The 20,000-nt window shown below is 45.4% G+C and overlaps 1 long non-coding RNA gene and 1 pseudogene across 1 annotated transcript in view; both read right to left on the bottom strand.

The window, feature by feature from the left end:
• LOC135207806 (uncharacterized) overlaps positions 1–20,000 on the bottom strand; it is a 29,051-nt gene that overhangs the window by 6,646 nt on the left and 2,405 nt on the right. The window lies entirely within an intron of this gene.
• LOC135208142 (hsc70-interacting protein-like) lies at positions 1,395–15,098 on the bottom strand (annotated as a pseudogene).

Genomic DNA, 20,000 nt, shown 5'->3' with positions numbered 1-20,000 from the left:
ATTAATTTTTATGTTTATTTACAAATACACACTTAAAACTATTTTGTATTAACTTCTTTTGGGTCAGGGCACTTTTAGTTCAACTGGTATTGGCTACGCACCTCCATTCAACAACAAGTAACAATCTAAATAGTTGATAAGCCATAAAACTCCTAAACAAGTTATTATGGATGGACATGTTATGAAATGAACTGCAGAACTCAAACTCCCTCATCTCTGAGCCACACCCCAAGAATCTAGAATATAATAATGGCTTTTCCATGATACATTAGTGTCATTATGTACCAGAACGCAGACTATACAAGTGTCTAAAGAATAAATATATGGGGGGCTCATCATCACATGCCTAGGGAAGTGGAAAGGAAGTGAAGGTGGAAACAAATAACTTCAGACCGAATTCTATGACAGTAGATATTGCATAAATATTTTCAGTACGACCAACAAAATAGAACCTACAGCAAAAGACACGGTAGTTCTGAAGAAAAAGTAACAGACTTTCTACATGCAATTAGCATGCAAAACACGAGATACAAGGAATTACAAATTGGAGTTAAGGTATTCTTAATCTATTTCCTGATACCAATACTGTACACACTAAAGTTAAATTCGGAAATGTCATAATAATTACCAATGCTTCCGTTTCCGAGCATAAATATGATTTGATTCAAAAATATGTAGCACAGTTCATTATTGCAATGTCAACAAAGTACTTAGCTTTGTTCTCTAACTTAGCATCTGTTATTTGCAATTGCACCAAAACTCATAAAAATAATTCATGTCATTATTTTCCTTTATACTGATCCTGACAACAAATTCAGGATAGAAGAAAGAAATGCAATAACAGCTGGCTTCAACATTTAAATAAATCACTCGAGTAAACTAGTATACAAAAGTTGCAATTTAAGTGTCGTTTGAATGCCTTCAACATATGGCAAAACTAGCAGGTTGACAACTTGTAAAATATTCAAGCAATGACATTTTTATTCTGCAACTAAATGTAAAACTGCATATCATATACAATACTGTGCAGTATTAAATATATGTGGACAACTTCATTGCTACTGAAAAAAATCCCACGAGACAAGAGAACTATATGGAGGAATGTTTTAAAAAGTGCTATGAAAATAAAATCTGTTTAAATTTAAAAATACTATGGCACTTCTTCACCTACTGATCTTTAGCTATGCCTGACCGCAATTCCCCACAATGTTTTATAGAATCATGACTCTGAAGTTGTGAGGTATAGAACTGGAAGTTCAGGCTTTAGACACAAAACAAAACTCAATCATCTTCAAAACACGTTTTAGTAGCATTTGTTTTTAATACAACTTTACATTATACTTCCTTATTTAAAAAAAGAAAACAAGTTTAGTGAAATAAAAAAAATGCGAGCACCATCCTTACAACTGCTGTTGACAGATATTGTACCAAATAGTAATGACATGTAAGCAATGGTTTCAGTGAACTTTACCAAACATATTATCAAAGTACCCCTCATATCTAATGTTACTATGAATAAATGTGAGCAAATACAATCTCCATTGGACAAGTTCACTTGAAATCAATAGCAATTTGCTAATCTGGGAAGCTCTGAACTGAGAAAGAGTCCTTTCACAATAGTAAAGAAACCTCTTATTTACAATACTCACACGAGGAAGGCTTCAATTAATAAGAATACTGCTAGCGTTCAATTTACTTAAAAGTCTGTAACCATTCTAATAACAAAAGTCCCCTCTTTTTTCCTTGAAACCTTTAATGGACTGAAAAACAAAACAAGAAACATTTTCAAAAACGATCAATTATTACCACAATTAACAGTATGCCATATCTGTACTGAAAAGACCTAATCCAGATCATCTGCAACAGTTGTGGGATCACCACTATCCATTCCACTGGTGGGAGCTCCGCCTCCCATACCACCTCCGAACATGGGCATTCCTGGGAATCCATCGCTTTCACTGCCACCAAACTTGGTGAGAACTTTCTTTATAATGCCTGACACTTTTGGATGATTCTGGTATTTGAAGATATTCGCAGGATTTGTGGATACATCTTGGAAAGCTTTTGCAACTTCTGGATCCTGCATAAAACGAGTCAGACTTAAAAAAAGGGTATTCAAAAAAAATTTTTAAAAAAAATGTTAAGGCAACAAAGCATAAAGATAAGTATTTGATTTCAGGACCATCATTCCATTTAACTAAACTTTATCTTGAGTTAAAGACTTTACACTATTACATACATAAAGATCTGACTTGTAACATGCTCATCTTTGGACTTGATCAAAAAAAATTCATTGGCCCACTTTCACAGTTTAAAAAGGACCCAAGATACAGGCACCAAAGTGAGATACTTCAACTTTCTTGACACCATCACACACAAATATAGGGGACCTTGGTATAAAGTGAGTACAAACTTTTAACCCAGCACATCTTACTCATCCCTTGTGCCACAACAATTTGCTTGTATCAATCTCAACTCGGGTACAAAAATCACTGTAATCAAAAACTCATCTCGGGTACCTAAACCATTATAACGAAACTTATCTCAGATATCAAACCATGAACTTTGTAATTGAATTTCTATCTTAATCTAATGACCCAATTTTATCTACTTCTAATCTGTTGTTTCAATCATCACACCGATATTAAACCTTTGTTTTGACCTGTGTGTACACACTAGCTTAGATTTAGGCTTTGAGAAAGCTGGTAATATCACAAATATTGTGAACTACATTCCATTCAGTAACAGCCTTGGGTGGAACAAATAACCTTTTCCCTTAAAGCTCAAATATACATGGAAAGAAATTACGTTACAACACTGCTGAAAAGGACATTTTAGCAAGGGCTTACAGTATCTTTTCAGAATCTTTCCTGAAATCTGGAAGAAAAACTTCCTCATAAAAATACGGACAAAAATACAAATCACTTACCTGCATTGCTGTCAGTATCTCCGGATCTTTAAAGATCTGATCTTTCGGAAACTTTCCAATTCACCTTGGCATACCACCAGGCGCATACCACCTGGCGTACCACCAGGCATTCCACCAGCATTCCACCAGGCATACCACCAGGCATACCACCTGGGAATGCTCCAGGGAATCCACAAGAACCTGGCATTCCACCTGGGAACCCACCAGGCATACCTCCCGGGAAACCTTGCTTTCTCTGTTCTTCTTGAGCCTGAAGTTCCAACAATGCAAAACAAATGTGATATGATGAGAAAAAACAATAAAAATTTACAAACATTATACTATTGTATATATACGTCTTAACAATAACTACTAAAACCTGCTCAAATGTATGGAAAGGTCCTGATATAATTTCTTTAGATGGACTTTCGAAGAGTATCATGAATAAGTATATACATCAATTTTGGAGAGATCTGAACATTTGAAAAGGTCTCAACTAAATGTCCACACCTTCTTTTGTGCTTCCTGTGCTTTGCGGACACGTTCCCTCCTTTCACGAGCTTCCTTGTCTTTCCTAAGCCGTTCATATTTTCGGTTATGTTCTTCAATCTTTGATGCCTGGAAAAAAACAAAAATGTAAATAATATATGGAAGCCCATGGAAGACCAACACTTGAACAAATGATAATGAAACCAGAAAACCTGACCCAATTATCAAAGATAATTTAAAAGATTACAGTATAGCTTTCTCCTACTTCAACCTACTTCAAATGAACAGGAATACCACTGCATACGTCTTATATACCACTAAATATGTCTTATAAATGTCAAGTTACTTGAAAACAGGAAAATCCCAAAGATTACTTACATTAGGCAAGACTTCTTTCAGCCATTCATCAGCCTGTTCGTCAAAATCAAGTTTACAGGCCAACCGTAGATCCTTTGCTGCATCTAACCAGTTCCCAGTAACCTGAAGCAAATTCAAATGTTTAGCCAATTCCCCCACTTCTGACACATGAAGAGAAATCTTAGGTAAAGATTCTCTGTGGGAAATAACACAAATTCATTTGATCCCCATTCGAGTAACAAAATGGAGATATGCAAGCAGCAATAGGTCAGCCGACAATGCTGATGTGTTCTTTTTAAAACAATTTTATGTCAATAAGTAAACCTATAAGTAGTCCAAGTCAAACATATATCCAACAATGGTTTGTTTTCGTACTGATATGAGAGAGAGAGAGACGAAGAGAGAGAGGAAGAGAGAGAGAGGAGAGAGAGTTAAGCAAGTAACAGAACTTGGTAGAAACTTTACCTGTGAGCTCTACCTCGGAACTTGTACGCTACAGCAGAATCTGGGTTTTGCTTGAGTGCTTCATTACAGTCTCTGATGGCAGCTTTAACTCTCTTCTGTTTCAAAAGAAGAATATTTGCTCGTTTTGCATACAACATCCCTGAGCCTGAAACACCCACACACTAATGAAACATTACATTTCTACGACAAATTGCACAACTCTCAATGCCTACTACCATAAGCCCCACTACAATAATGCTTCAAAGCAAACTATGAGGCATGACTCATTAAACCCTCACATGGTGAAAGTCCAAGATTATGAGTAAAAAGTGGGAGTTATACTGCTTTATTTATAATTTGCAATAATGGAGCAAATCATATCTGTCCTTTCAAAGGGAAGGTACCTGTGATCATGGGTACCTAAAAATATGGGATGGTTAAAAATAATTTTTTCAGTAATTCATCCAAAACCCTATCTGTAGAGATTCTTGGTCAGTGATCTGTCGTCTCTTGCATTTTTGTACTTTATCTCAAAAACTGTCAACATCAGATTGTAAAAAATGAAGTTTGTTTTTATGTTAAAACAAAGTTTAATGTACACTTACCTGGCAGGTATATATATAGCTATATTCTCTGTTCCACCTGGCAGAAATTTTCAAATCTCGCGGCAAACGCTAGTAACCTATTAGTAGTTCAGGCAACCACCACCCCGTTACCGTGGCGCTAGCGCTAGGAACTGTTCCCAATTGGGCCAGATTTTCTCTGAACCCTGTCTCCTGAGGGGAGGAGGGTGGGCATAAAATTATATATACCTGCCAGGTAAGTATACATTAACTTTGTTTTAACATAAAAACTTCATTTTAATGTATGACACTTACCTGGCAGGATATATATAGCTGATTGACACATTTGGAGGTGGGTCAAAGACAGCAACATTATTAGAGTATAAATAATTAAAATTATCAATTTACTCTAGGTTCCTTACCTGCTAAGGTAGCTGACTTCATAGGTCCTGCCTCTAAGCCTGCTTAAACCTTAGGAGCTCTCAACAAGGAAGTGTCCTGTATGTTGAAGAAGCTAAGACTGGAACTGACAACTGGACGTGACCAATGTGTTGACAGAACCGTACAGCCCTCTTATGCCACAGCATTCAAGCTAGTAATAGATCATTTACCTGAACTACACACACACCACACCAAGATAATACTAACAAGACTGATAAAAGTACACAACACTTTTCTCAGACGACCAAAAAACACAATCACCATCACCTAATAAAATCAACTAGCTTAAAAGGTTATGGGGTAGTAACTCCTTTGCCCAATACTGTACCAGAGGACACGTATGGACCTAGCGTCTGACAATTATCAAAGGTTGTCTGAATATCCCTAAGATAATGAGACGCAAATATTGAATTAGTTCTCCAATATGGTGGATTCAATAATTTCCTTGAGGGCTAAATTCTTTTTAAAAGCCAATGGAAGTCGCAACTGCCCTGACTTCATGAGCCTTCACTTTCAAAATACCAAAGCTCTGCTCTTGACACAACATGTGAGCTTCTCTAATCAACTCTCATGAAGAAGGCTAGAGCGTTCTTCGTCATGGGTCTACTGGGGTCTTTAACTGAACACCAAAGAGCATCAGAATTCCCTCTGATCTCTCTTGTTCTTTCAATATAAAATTGCAATGCTCTCACTGGGCAGAGAACCCTTTCTTGCTCATGACCCACTAACTCAGCAAGACCCAAAACTTCAAAGGATCTTGGCCAAGGATTAGCCGGATTCTCATTCTTGGCCAAGAAACCTTCCTGGAATGAACACACTGCGTTGCCATGTCTCCATCCTTCTTCGATATGGCCTGAAGCTCACTAGCTCTTTTAGCCGTTGCCAAAGCGACTAAAAAGATAGTTTTCTTAGCAACATCTCTCAGAGAGGATTTCTCTAAAGGCTCGAATTTGCTAGAGGTTAAATACCTCAAGACAACATCGAGGTTCCAAGCAGGTGGCCTGCATTGGGGTTGTTTCTTGGTACCAAATGACCTAATCAGATCTCTAAGGTCTAAGTTATTAGAGATATCTAGATCTCTGTGTCTAAACACTGAGGTTAGCATACTTTTATAGCCTTTGATTGTAGACACTGACAATCCTAAATCCTTCCTCAAGTATAGGAGGAAGTCTGCGATTTGGGTCACAGAGGTACTGGATGAAGACTTTCCTGTTCTTACACCACTTCCGGAAATTCTCACTTCTTCACTGATATACTGTAATTGTGGAGGTTTTCTTGGCTCTAGCCACTGCACTGGCCACCTCTCTAGAATATCCCCTCGCTCTGACAAGACTTTCGATAGTCTGAACGCAGTCAGACCCAGAGCGAGGGTATTCTTGTGAAACCTGTCGAAGTGGGGTTGTCTGAGTAAATCTACTCTTAGAGGAAGAGTTCTTGGCGTATCTATTGTCCATTCCAGTACCTCTGTGAACCAACTTTGGGCCGGCCAAAATGGAGCTATTAAGGTCATCCTCGTTCCTTGGCTCTCATTCCCTCAACTTAACTTTCTAACTTTCCCAGTACTTTGAATGGAGGAAAAGCGTAAACATCTAAGTTTGTCCAATCCATCAGAAATGCGTCGACCACCACTGCTTCCTGATCTGGAACCGGAGAGCAATAGGTTGGTAATCTTTTTGTTCTGGCTGTCGCAAAAAGATCTACTACCGGACGGCCCCACAACTTCCACAGGCTCTGGCAAACCTCCAGGTGCAAAGTCCACTCCGTCGGGAGAAGTTGTTCTCTTCTGCTCAACAGGTCCGCACTCACATTTTTCTCCACCTGTATGAACCTGGTGAGCAGCACGACGTTTTCCTCTTCTGCCCAAAGCAGAACTTCCTTTGCCAGCTTGTAGAGGGGAAAAGAATGAGTCCCTCCTTGTTTGCGGATGTATGCCAGAGCCGTGGTGTCGTCCGAGTTGATTTGTACTGTCTTGTCTCGAATCAACTCTCTGAAGTGCCTCAAGGCCAAGAAAATTCCCATCAGTTCCTTCCTGTTTATGTGCCAACTTGTTTCTTCCTTGCTCCAAAGACCCGACACCTCTTGAGGGCCTAATGTCGCTCCCCAACCTGGCCCGCCGACGCGTCGGAATACAAGATGAGGTCTGGGCTCTTTGCTGAAGCGACATCCCACTCTTGCTAACCTGCCTGGAGTTAGCCACCACTTTAATTCCTCCTTCACTTCGGCGGGAATTAGAAACTGGAAGGAATCCGGTTGCAATTTTCTTGGCCATGAATCCTTCAGGAAAAACTGTAGAGGTTCTACATGTGCAGTCTCCTAAAAAAATGAACCTCTCTAGCGAAGAGTGTGTGCCCAGTAGACTCATCCACTCTCTTGCTGAGCATCGGTCTTTCTCTAGAAAGTCCTGCACCTTCCGAATGCATAGGGCTTGCCTTTCGGGGGACGGAAAAGCCTGAAAAGTCACTGACGATATCTGAATCCCCAAATAAACTATCTGTTGTTGGGGATTCAACTGAGACTTTCCCATGTTTACCACAAGACCTAGGTCTTTTGCTAAGTTCAACGTTTGATTCAAGTCCTCCAGACATTGACTTCTTGATTGGGATCTTATCAACCAGTCGTCCAGGTAAAATGACACTCTGATCCCTCTTAAGTGCAACCATCTCGCCACATTGGACATCATCCTCGTGAACACTTGGGGGGCTGTGCAAAGGCCGAAGCACAGGGCCTTGAACTGAAAGACCCTGTCCTGAATCACAAACCTTAAATACTTCCTGCTTCCTGGATGAATCGGAATATGAAAGTATGCGTCCTGTAAGTCCAGGGTCACCATCCAGTCCCCTGGACGTACTCTACCAGCACTGAATCGTTCGTCTCCATAGTGAACTTGGTCTTTTCCACGAAAAGATTCAGTTGACTTACGTCCAGAACTGGCCTCCAACCTCCCGAGGACTTTGCAACCAGGAACAACCGGTTGTAAAATCCCGGAGATTCGTGATCCAGAACAGGTTCTATGGCTCCTTCTCTAGCATGGAAGCTACTTGCTCCCACAGAGCGTTTTCTTCACTCAAATCGTTGTAATTTGCCCCACCCCGAGGGCTCTCGGAGATGTTGCGAGAGGAGGTCTCTTTAAGAAAGGAATCTTGTACCCTTCCCGAGCTACGTTGACAGCCCAGGGATCTGCCTTCATGTTCTGCCAAACTTCCAAAAACCTTGAAGTCTGGCTCCCCACTGTCGTCTGGAGGACTGAGATCTCATTGTTCAGAGGTGGTCTTGGCTCCTCTTTTCGCGGGTACTCTCTTGCCTCTAAAAGGCGGTCGAGCAAACATTCTGCCTCGAAAGGGCTGTTGCGAAGGCCTTGATTCCTTTGGAGTTTTCTTAACCACTTGGATGGTAAAAATTCTTCTTAACTGAAGACGAGAGAAGATCTTGAGTGGCCTTCTGAGAAAGAGCGAGAGCTATATCCCTAATCACCTCTGAAGGAAACAGTTGTTTCGAAAGGGGAGAGAACAGCAACTCCGATTTCTGAGAGTTTGAAAACCCTTTTGAAGCGAAAGTACACAACAGCGACCTCTTCTTCAGTACTCCTGCTGTGAACAAAGAAGCCAGTTCATTCGTTCCATCTCTCAGAGCCTTGTCCATGCAGGACATAATGCTCTTAGCCACTTCGATATCCTGCGATTCTTTTCTTCTAGGGAGTTCGCCATGCTCCCAAACCAAAGACAATCTAGAAAATGAAGACTTTCGAAAGTCCTAAAAATTCCTTTAAAAAGATGGTCAAACTCGGACGAAGTCCACCAGACCTTAGCAGACTGCAACGCATGTCTGCGTGAGCTGTCCACTATACTGGAGAAGTCCCCCTGGGAGGAGGCAGGTACTCCCAGGCCTAGACTCTCTCCAGTAGCGTACCATACTCCTGACTTCAATGCTAACTTAGCTGGTGGAAAGTGAAAGAGTATTTCCCCGCTTCTTTCTTATCCTTCAGCCAGTCATTCACACGTTTGAAGGGCCTTCTTCGCCGAAATCGACAGAGTCATCTTAAGAGGACTTCTTTGGAGTCTTAGTCTTGGAAAACTGAGATAAGGGAGATAAAGGAGCCGTTGGTTTGAATTCACCTTCAAAAATAGAAAGCAGACGTGAAGTCAGAATCTTGTAATCCGAAGACGGTTCCGTATTCTTCTTCTCAACAAAATCCAAATCCTCTTCTGCTGAAGAAATGTCTTGCAGATCACTATCGTGTTGACGCTTTGCTGACGGAATAACGTCCTGCCGCCTGCGTCCTGCGGCTAACGAAGAATCGGCGTCCTGCCACCTATCGATGTCCTGCCGCCTGCGTCCATCGTAGAACACATCTGCGTTCCTACCGCCTGGCGTCTTGCGTCCACAAGTGATTTCGAGTCCTGACGTTTGCGTGCTGCTTCTTCCGAAAACATCTTCTTCTTCTGCGTCCTGAAATACTAAGCGAGTCGCCCGTCCTCGTAGAGCCAGTGTGTCCTACATCCTCGGCGAACGCATCCTTGTCTTCCGTCTTCTTAGAAGACTTAACGAGAAGGAAATCGTCCTTCCGCCTCAAAGATCCCTGCAAAGGAGCATCCCAAGACTTAACAAGAACTGCATTTCCTTAAGAAACCCTTCGTACTATCTTCCTGAATGGCAGAGGACGAAGGAGGAGGGTTACGAGAAGGACTGCGACGTAAAGGAGAGCGATCTTGTACTCTACCCGACAGAGAGAGACGAGGGGAAGACAAGCAAGAAGATGAAGGAGAGTCTCTCATCGAAATCCAAGAACGAGAAGGCCGTACCGAGTCCTCTTTAGAACGAATGATCCTCTTCCTCTTGATCAGAACTGCGTCCCCGTCTTCCGAGGAGGACAAAACCTCCGGACTACTCCAAGCCTCACGATCTTGAGCATGTCTCTCGAGAGCGGTCGATGTCCTGAAAGTCTCTTGAGGGGGCGAGACACAACTGCATACCGACGTTCCCGTTCAGATGTCGAACCATCCGAGGACGCACACTTCCCAGTTACGCCTTTTCTGCGGTGAACTGCAACAGCCTGGGAACTTTGCACAGGGACTGTTCGAAGGGACGCCTGACCGCGACAAAACCTCTCTCGCCTACCTTCGACTGTCGACATGCCTTCTCCCTTGGGTCTGGGAGCTTGACAGAGGTCTAGGTCTAGGAGCACGAGAGAGACGATCAGACGCCCCCTCCACTACACTTTCACTGACATCAAAAGCACTAACTTTATCCGTAAGTCGCTGTATCTCGTCGCCCATGGACGCAAGGGCAGCGAACACCTTAACAATCTGTGTATCGTTCGCCTCCTCCGATACAGCAGCGGGCGCAGGAAATACCTGGGGAGAAGGAACTACCAACTCTACGTTAGAAGGAGCTGGAGAGGAAACACATTCACTCCTTTTGCTAGAAGAATTCGACTTCTCACTACGAGAAACAGATCTCCTTACACGATCTTTCTCAAGCCTTTCAACATATTTCATAAATATCTTCCTCTCCTTCTCTGATAAATTCTCACACTCAACACACTCAAAACACCTATTCTCCCAAGTACACACATTCTCTCTACACTTCTTACAAATAGTATGAGGGTCGACCGAAGCCTTCGGCAAACTTACCTTACACCCCTCTTTTACACAAACTCTAAACATACTCCCAGTACAGACATATTTAAAGAACAATCCAAAGCAAATGCCAAGCTAACGTTTCCAAGTACAATACCAAAAATCCATGAAAAGTCAGCAACGAGAATGAAAATCCTAGCAGGGAACCACCAACAATGTTGCCGGTTTGGCTGGCAGAGAAAATCTGGCCCAATTGGGAACGGTTCCTAGCGCTAGCGCCACGGTAACGGGGTGGTGGTTGCCTGAACTACTAATAGGTTACTAGCGTTTGCCGCGAGATTTGAAAAATTTCTGCCAGGTGGAACAGAGAATATAGCTATATAATATACCTGCCAGGTAAGTTGTCATACCATTAAAATACCCCAATTTTTTCAATGCTTCACTTTGCTGTGGACTTCTGTTGAGCTATATTTTTTCATATTTCTGAGAGAACTTTCACCAATTCACTAATTTTCTATGAACAGTATCTCTAAAAAAATTATCAGTAATTAGCTTTTTTTTTTTTTTATTAAATTAGAATTGTCCAATAAGCAGTTACAAATATTGTAGTATTTCAGTTATAAACATTTAATTTTCAGGGGTACATGGTATTTGGCAGTTATGCGCATTTTAGAGGGGATTTGCATTCTGGTGTGGGTTCTGGAACCTATCCCCGCAAAGTGGTGGTAGCACCATAATCGTATGCTTAGTCAAGACAGCAGACCTGAACTTGATCAAAGACTTTGGGTATTTGGCCATCTCATAAGAAAGGTAACAAATGGCTTTCAAGTACAGTAGAATCTACACTTGACTAATATATAGCATAACTGAATTGCACTTTTCACTCATACTCAAAAAGACTTGAGAGCTGTCTTTGAAATCTGAAGGTTTGATTAATACTCAGATTTTTTCTCAAGAATTGGATGGGTGGGTGTTTTTAAGTGTCTATCAGCAAAGGCATCATGTCTAGAAGGAACCAGCAAAACCATGAAATTAATGTAGACAATCAGTAAAGATCTGAGAAGTTGAAGAGTTACAGTAACAATTTAACTTGAATTGACTGGAACTGTTGGCGAGACCATTAATACGTGATGACATTTTTAGTATCTTGAAATCAACCAACAGGGTTTAATTTGATAGCTTCGGTGAAGAGATCCACAGCCTTCTGTAGATCCCCATCAGACATTGCACTCATGGCCTCGGAACGTTTTTCATTAGCCGCATCCATATCCTCTTCAGAAATCTCCTTGTCGGAATCTCCCAGTTCAGGGGGCTCCTCACTTTCAGCCTCTGCCAGAAACATGGAAAAAGTTCATGAAAAAATCACAAAGAAATTTTAAGTTAAAAAGGAATGGAATACGTATATAAAATTTAGGAAAAAAGGCCAAGCACTGGGCCCTATGAGGTCATTCAGCACATGGGGATGAAAATTGAGAGTAAACGGTTATAAAGGTGTAACATGAGAGAAACCTTTCTTTATCTTATATATTTTTCCATGATAATATCTTTTTAAGCTTTCTTCTTTTCTGCATGTCTTCCAATATACGGGCAATGGTTCCATAGTGTGCTGGCAATGAGCTCTCTGGTAAAAACCATGCAGTACAGTATACTAGAAAAAAATAGGAAAAATCATAGAACTTCAAAAGAAAACCTATAAATGAATTCATCTACCTCAGATACACCCATTAAACTGCACCAGTTTTGCAAGACAGGTGTCACTACATTAAAATCATAATAAAAATGTCAAGATTACCTTCCCTATACTTCTGTAGAACAGAAAACCTTTGAAAAAGAGATTTGAAATGACAATTTGTCGAAAATTGCATTTTTCCTAACTATACAAACCTGAGGTCCTTTAACAATAGGAAGTAGCTAGCGGCAGCTGGAACGGGTCGTAAGCTTTCGAACAAGGGGGAGAACGGTAGTTAACTGCTTGTCCGATCGTCGCGCGCCGCGCGACTGGGAGGTAAACAAATCACTTTTGCTTTTGGCCCATGCAAAATACGCAGAGTGAGGGGTGGCATGAGGAGGGACTTTATGTTAAAGGACCTCAGGTTTGTATAGTTAGGAAAATGCAATTTTCGACAAATTGTCATTTGTTCCGATAACGTAATACAAACCCTCGGTCCTTTAACAATAGGAAGACTCACTTCTTGGTGGGAGGAATCTGAGTCTTTTTGATGAACAGACTGGTGTTCGTCCATCCCTGGAATGCCTCCCTGGTCGTAAGAGCGAGGGAGGGATCCAAGCCTCTGTCCGATTGATCGGGGTGTGCGCACGCAGGATCAATGGTCAGACCTCTGGGCGAGTACTAAGAGAGAGGCAAGCGTATCTCTTCGTACCAGCAAGCAAGAACTTGTTCCTGTTGCAAGAGGCAACATAAAGTATGGGTTGTCTCAAGCTGGCATCCACTTCCTCCCCCTTGTTGGAGGAGTGGTGGATATACGCTCCTATCCCTAGTGAAAGGGATAGGATGGTGCTCTGTTGAGTAGCTCACCTGCATTCTTGTCCTTATCCAGCAGGGTGACGACCGTGTCCCTCTAACCACAGGTAGAGGGGAAGAAAAAAAAAAGATGGGAAGAGGAGCCAGTCACACTCTCATTCACCATCCATTCTTACGGTCCACACCAGGACTCGATGCTGTTCAGCCTGCGAGGGTCTGGGTTCGCTACACAACGTGTTGAGCAGCCACCACGGGTCCCAAGGAAAAAGATCCAAGGACCTGTGGGCAATATCCCGAAGGTAGAAGGAAGGGCATGTGGTCTGGTTGGACCAGACCCCTGCCTTCAGTACCTGCGCCAAGGAGAAGTTCTTGTGGACAAGGCAGCATCTCCTTCGCATCGAAGGCGGTGAAGTCCATTAGGGAGGGGATTGTGAACGACTCGAACCAATCGTCAGGGACCGAAGGGTTGTGAGTCTTCGCTACGAAGTTCGGTACGAAATCGAGCGTCACGGATCCCCATACCCCTGGGTGCCTGACTTCGCAGGAGAAGTCATGCAGTTCCTCAGAGGAAAAGAAGGAAATAGTCGCATGACCTATCCCTCTTCTCTACTTCGGTGATGTCCAGTACCCATACTGGTCTGTCCGTTAGCAACGAAGTCTCTCGACATCCTCCTATCCCCATGCAGCGAAGTTCTCGGTAGTGGATAGGACACCGACACTCCATGGTGGGTGTCAATGGTATGGGTACTGTGACAAGCTATTAAAAACGAAGTAATGGTTGCTGTGTAACACGAACTAAGTCAACAGCGTAATTCGTAACTGACTCGGGCGCTCTGACAGCTGCCGACTGACTGCGTTCGGTAGGAGGCAAGTTGTCAAAGCATCCGAGTAAGTCACGTGACCTTCGCTTTTTGTAAAGGGTTAGCCGAGAGACCAAACAAATGATGTATTTGTTTCACCAATGCCGGACAGCGAGGTGATGATTCTCTTAAGGCATGTACCCAACAGGCGAAAGTCAATTGCCTTCTAGAGACCGAGGTCCCTGAAGGTAAAACATCTCATGTTTGTTGAATCTCAGCTAAGGAGAAACAACACTATGTACCGTTGAAGACGAAGGTAGATATTGAATGCAACCTACGTCTTCACATATGAATCGAGAGAAGGATCTCAAGATTCATAACCTGTGCTTACAAATGACTGAAAACGCTAACCGCTGATTTCATTGCTGTCCGGTGAGAAGTCGTAGTTGCAATGAAAGCGGGGTTTTCGTTCTTTCGGTAATGAAAACACAGGTGAAAGCCGCCTGAAGAACTGCTTCTCATGGGCTGAACATTTGGAGGTAGAGCTGTCAGGTCGGAGAGTAGGCGATGTCTTCTGACACATCTGTAATTCGGGTTGAACAATGAACAATTGTACACCTACGAAATACGAGATATTTGAAGACAAACTCAGATGTCTGCAAAATCATTCGCATTATCGCAGTGCGATGCAGCGGGAGACTTGTACAGACTTCTGTTACCGTGCGGTAAACAGAAAGATGAAAGAGTCCAAGAGATATCTCTGTTGAAAATTCTCGCAATGTCGAAGGATGATGGAATCTAGCGTCACCGCAGTAGATGGTCCTTCATTATTGCGAGAATCCCGTTAATCAGAGACCTAAGTCCATGATTGTTAGGCAGAGATACGGTTCTTCGGTAGTCAATCAAGCAGGGGAGAGAGAGACATACATGACCGTGAATCTCGGAGGCCCGCAGAATGATACTGAGCTGCATGAGGCAGTTCAATACGCAGTGGTTGAGCCTGCTGACCTCGTCATCCTGAGTTGCCAGGTAATCCATTATTCCACGAAGGAATGCGTTCGGCCAGAACTACCGAGCATAAAAGATATGCTCGGGCAATTATATTTAGGCGAAACGAATTTCGGTAAATATAAAAGTTGAAATGGTGTTGTCGTGACAAAACCATAAGTATATGAAAATTCGAACTGAAAACTCCTGGGAGGTTGCAGGCAACCCCGAGTTGCAGTTCAATTAGAATACTTCTCGTCTAAGTCGCAATCCAGTTAGAAATAACTAGGATATGCGCTACCCCTCGGACAATTCAAACTGCTTAGCAGAATCATGTCGCGAGGTTAATATACGTAGTATATTTGTAGGATTCTGAACAACGATCTCCATCCTAAATTCTTTCCTTCAAGAAAACAAAATAAGGATTGGAGATCGACCACCTTCGTTCTCTATTAAAGAGAGAAGGAGAAGTATCTCGAAGGAAAGCTTCAATGGTGAACAGAATACTAAGACGATAGTTCAAGCCAAACTGGATATTCCCGTCCGATCTCCTCTATTCCAGGTTGGTCGCCTACTGTGAGATAGTTTCTTTCAGCAGCAGTCTTCTTCACAATGCTAGAAATTCCTAGGAATTCGAGCATAGGCGAGGTTCCGATTATCGTGTAACATATCGGGGATTCTCGTCTCGCTCACTTTGGACCGTCGGTCTGGCGTAAGTGTTTGAAGATCGTAAAAAACTCGAAACATCTGAATGCGCTAGAAATTCCGTAGAATTCTAAGCAGTCTGCGAAACCCCCACCGAATTCGTCAAACGATATCGGCTGGTGGTCCTCTCGATTCCCGTAGAAATCGAGAATGGAGCAGGATTCCTCCTCAACGACCGGGGCTTACGTCAGGTAGGACCCGAAGGTCCCCCCCGGTAGCGCAGTCCCGAACGGGGTGGGATCCTACAAAGCAATCTCTGTAGGATCCTTCCCCTTTCCCTCGTAGCCGTAAGGAGAGAGGGAATGGGGAAGGAATTGGATACTCGCTCGCCTTCCCAGTGGAACTAGCAGTTGGAGAAGAGTAGGAGCAGCCATCGCCTTGCGGCGATGGCCTCTCAGAGTCTGGGAAAAACGTATCGTCAGGAGAAAACGTTTTTCCCGCGGAGGGTTACGAACTCTCACTGTAGGTAAGGGTCTGCCGCCACTGTGAACGTCGTCTGGGTGGGGCTGATCGACACCTGACAGGAGAGAGCCGAACCGTCCTGCGACTCATTCCAGTCCTCGTCGAGGTCGAAACCTCTCAGGAGGACCGAAGGAGTATTTAAATACTTGGTGTCCGAAGACACGTAGAAAACGCCGCTGTCGCAGTAGAGGAGGTGGAAGTAGCTTCGATCGCAGCCGGCCAGAATACTGAGAGCCTTCTTGTCCGGAGACGAGAGACACTGGTTCGAGACAGAATCGGCAAGCTCCGATCGCGGCCGACCACCGTCGGTTTGGGTTCCCTCTCGGGCCCCAAAACGACTCGAGCAGAGACGTGGGCTCTGCTGGTGGGAGCGGCAATCCTTCCGCAGGGTCATTATGCTCAGAAGGAGGAAGGGCGGCAGACCCCTGACGGTCGCCTCCAGCTAATTGGCGCTATGTCCTGGTCGGTCCTAGAACCGTGCCTGGTCCATACGGCGTCATAGCGGGGTCGCGAGCGGCGCACCTCTCGCGATCATCATAGGTACATACCTCGCTCCTCCCGGCGTTATTAGCCCGAGGAGGTTGAAGGTACAGGAGAGGCAGACCTGACGCTCCCCCCTAGCTCGCTGGCAGGACCAGCGTGCTTGGAGGGCTGCTGCCGATCGTCACCCGCGGTGGCGATCGAGCAGCATGCCTAGCCTTGCCGCTCGCCTGAGGCGAGAGGCTTGGCTGAGAACGTCGACGCTGATCTCTAGCGTCAGGCGAGCTGTTGCTGGTTACCCGTCTCCGCCCGGTCCCGATGGGAGCGGCGTCAGGTGACCTGCTAGGCTCGCTGTCACGGTGAGACCGGCGAGCGTCCCTCTCGGCGCGTCGAGCCGCTGGTACCAGCCGTGGCTGGTACCGACGGAGCCGCGGGGGACCCCTTCCTCGCCTCAACCCGTTTATGGGAGGCCGACCCCCTGACGCTCCCCCTCGCTCGCTGGCAGGACCAGCGTGCGTGGAGGGCTGCTGCTGATCGTCAAACCCGCGGTGACGGTCGAGCAGCAGGCCTAGCCTTACCGCTCGCCTGGGGCGATTGGCTCGGTGAGAACGTCGAGACCGATCTCTAGCGTCAGGCGAGCTGCCGCTGGTCACCGTCTCCTCCCCGCCCCGGTCCCATCGGGAGCGGCGGACGGGTGACCTGCTTATGGCTCTGTGTCGCGTCGAGACCGGGCCAGCGTCCTCTCGCCGCGTCAAGTCGTGGTACCAGCCGTGGCTGGTCCCGGCGGCCGCGGGGACTCCTTCCTTCCTCGCCTCAACCCGTGGCTGATCAGCGACCGTCACGTTAGCCCGAGCAGCCAGTTGATCGCTGCGAGAGCGTCCACTGGCCTGGCGAGAGTTGTGTGCACGACTCTCGCCAGTCTTCTGCTCCGCGCCGCTGTCTTGACGGCGAGCGAGCTCGGGCGTCAAAACTATTTGGCTGGACGGTCTTCTTGGAAGAGCGTCCACTCGGTGCTTCTCGCGAACGAGAAGCGGCCGAGACGGAACCTGGTTTAGCGGCAGACCGCTAGCACCAGGTGAGGACGCACCAGCCGAGGCTGGTGCCCTCTGGTCCCCGTCGACTTCTTCTTTGCAGAAGAAGCGACGGGCCCCGTTCCCGAAGGAACAGGAGGACCAGCAGAAGAGCTCCCCAGCTCGCCTGAGCGAGCCGGGCCCTTAGAAGATCCCGAAGGAGTCTTCTTAGGGGGGAAGGAGGCAACCTTCTTCTTCTTCGGCTGTTTGGCCTTAGAAGTCGAAGGGGAAGGAGAGGCAGCGGACGACGACGAAGACGACGACGACACCTTCTTCCCTCCTCTCTTCCTTCTTCGCCAGGCTCCGCAGGACAGACGTCAGGTCTTCCATCCAGGAGGGAGCCGGGGCAGTTGCCGAAGCAACAGGGCCCGACTGCACCTGTCCGGAAAGACCTGAGACTGTGACAGCATCACCAACAACAGGAACAGGTCCAGGAACAGCAGGAACATCTGAAAGTGAATGAGCAGCAGGCACCTGATCTGAAAGGGAATGAGCGGCTGGGACAGCAACAGGTACGGCAGGCACGGCAGGTACCACAGGAGAGACAGGCGTCCTGTCGGCAGCTACCGTCATCCTCGGCACTGGCGGCAGGTCCAGGGGGGTACTCTTTGGGCAGCGGCAGTCCGGGGTCGGCAATACAAAGAACCCAGGTGGCGGTGGCACCGTCCTGATTGGCACGGCAGGAATTGGTTCTGGATTGCAGCCGTGGGTGTTACCGACATGACATGTGGTGTGTACACCAGGTGCGGTGACATCTCATATGCTGGTGTCGAGATTGTGGTTGTTGTAGTGGTTACCGTATCATGAGTGACCACTGCCGACCCCGCCAACCGCTGAATCAACCCCTGCAGTCCCAGCGACTCCCACACCTGTTCCAGGTCGTCCTCGCTGATGGCAAACCTGCGGAAGCAACAGTCGGGTTAGTAGAGGGGCTTCCTCGCGCCTGGGGGGAGAGAACCCCACCCAGAGCGGACGGAAGACCCCGAGTACAACTGGACGTCCGTTACCAAAGGAGTCACTGGACTTCCGATGACTTCTTGTGTCCTCGTACAGCACCCACTGCGCCTCTGACGAATGCATACACGTTACACAGGGCTCGTTGCGGGAGCACTCTCGCCCCCGACAACGAGTACAAACCTCGTGAGGATCTACATCTACATCCAAGGTCGTCTCCCACGGATGTAGCACCTGCGGTAACATAGATAGATTAGTAAGAGGGGTTCCCTCACGCACGGGGGGAAGACATGCCCCACCCCACCCCGAACGCAAGGAAGACCCCAAATACAAAATACAATGAAGAAGCTGAGCGGTGGGGGGCAGGAAGGAAGACGAAGAATCGGCTACCAAGGGAGTCGCGGGAGAGCTTTCCGACGACTTCCTGGCAGACCTTCGCTTCCCCCACCCCCGCACAGCAGTGAAAAGTAATATGAAAATGAAACAGAATACTGCCCTTGCGATTCACTTCATAGAACTAAAGGAGAAAAGATCAATTCCGGGTAAGAACGAAACTTGATCTAATAATATGATGCTATCAAAAAATATATATGAAATGAAACAGAATACTGCAACTTGGCGTTTCATTTCACTATAAAAATACGTAAGATCAATTCCCGGGTAAGAACGAAAATTGATCCAGATTAAATTTCATGCAATCAATAATGAAAATGAAAAGAATATTGCAATTGCGAATCCACTTTCATTGCATTCTATTATACAAAATTAAAAGTTCGTGCCGAGCGCAGTCACACTCTCGGTAACGAACGCACAGGGCAAAAATATAATGAAAAAAGTACTTACATTTTTCAATTACACCCTTCGCCCATGCCAAATACATGACTCGGCGCGAGCGCGGCGCAGCCCTCGGCACCGAGACATAATCAAGGGTTCATAATTAAGTAATGAAAATGAAAACAGTGTACTTACAGTTTCATTTTCAAGTCAAACAAACCATTAGTAGAAAACACAATATAAACAAAGCATACGACGATGAAGCGGGTGGGCAGAGAGCGATGACGAACACGTCCTTCACACCCGCTCACACCCGCGGCCGAAAGCAAAAGTGATTTGTTTACCTCCCAGTCGCGCGGCGCGCGACGATCGGACAAGCAGTTAACTACCGTTCTCCCCTTGTTCGAAGCTTACGACCGTTCCAGCTGCCGCTAGCTACTTCCTATTGTTAAAGGACCGAGGGTTTGTATTACGTATCGGAACAAATGGAATTTCAAATATCAAACAA

The sequence above is a fragment of the Macrobrachium nipponense genome, chromosome 34 (assembly GCF_015104395.2).
Source record: "Macrobrachium nipponense isolate FS-2020 chromosome 34, ASM1510439v2, whole genome shotgun sequence".
In the NCBI taxonomy this organism is placed as follows: domain Eukaryota; kingdom Metazoa; phylum Arthropoda; class Malacostraca; order Decapoda; family Palaemonidae; genus Macrobrachium; species Macrobrachium nipponense.
The sequence above is the reverse complement of the archived record's forward strand: the minus strand, read 5'-3'. Positions and strand labels throughout refer to the sequence as shown.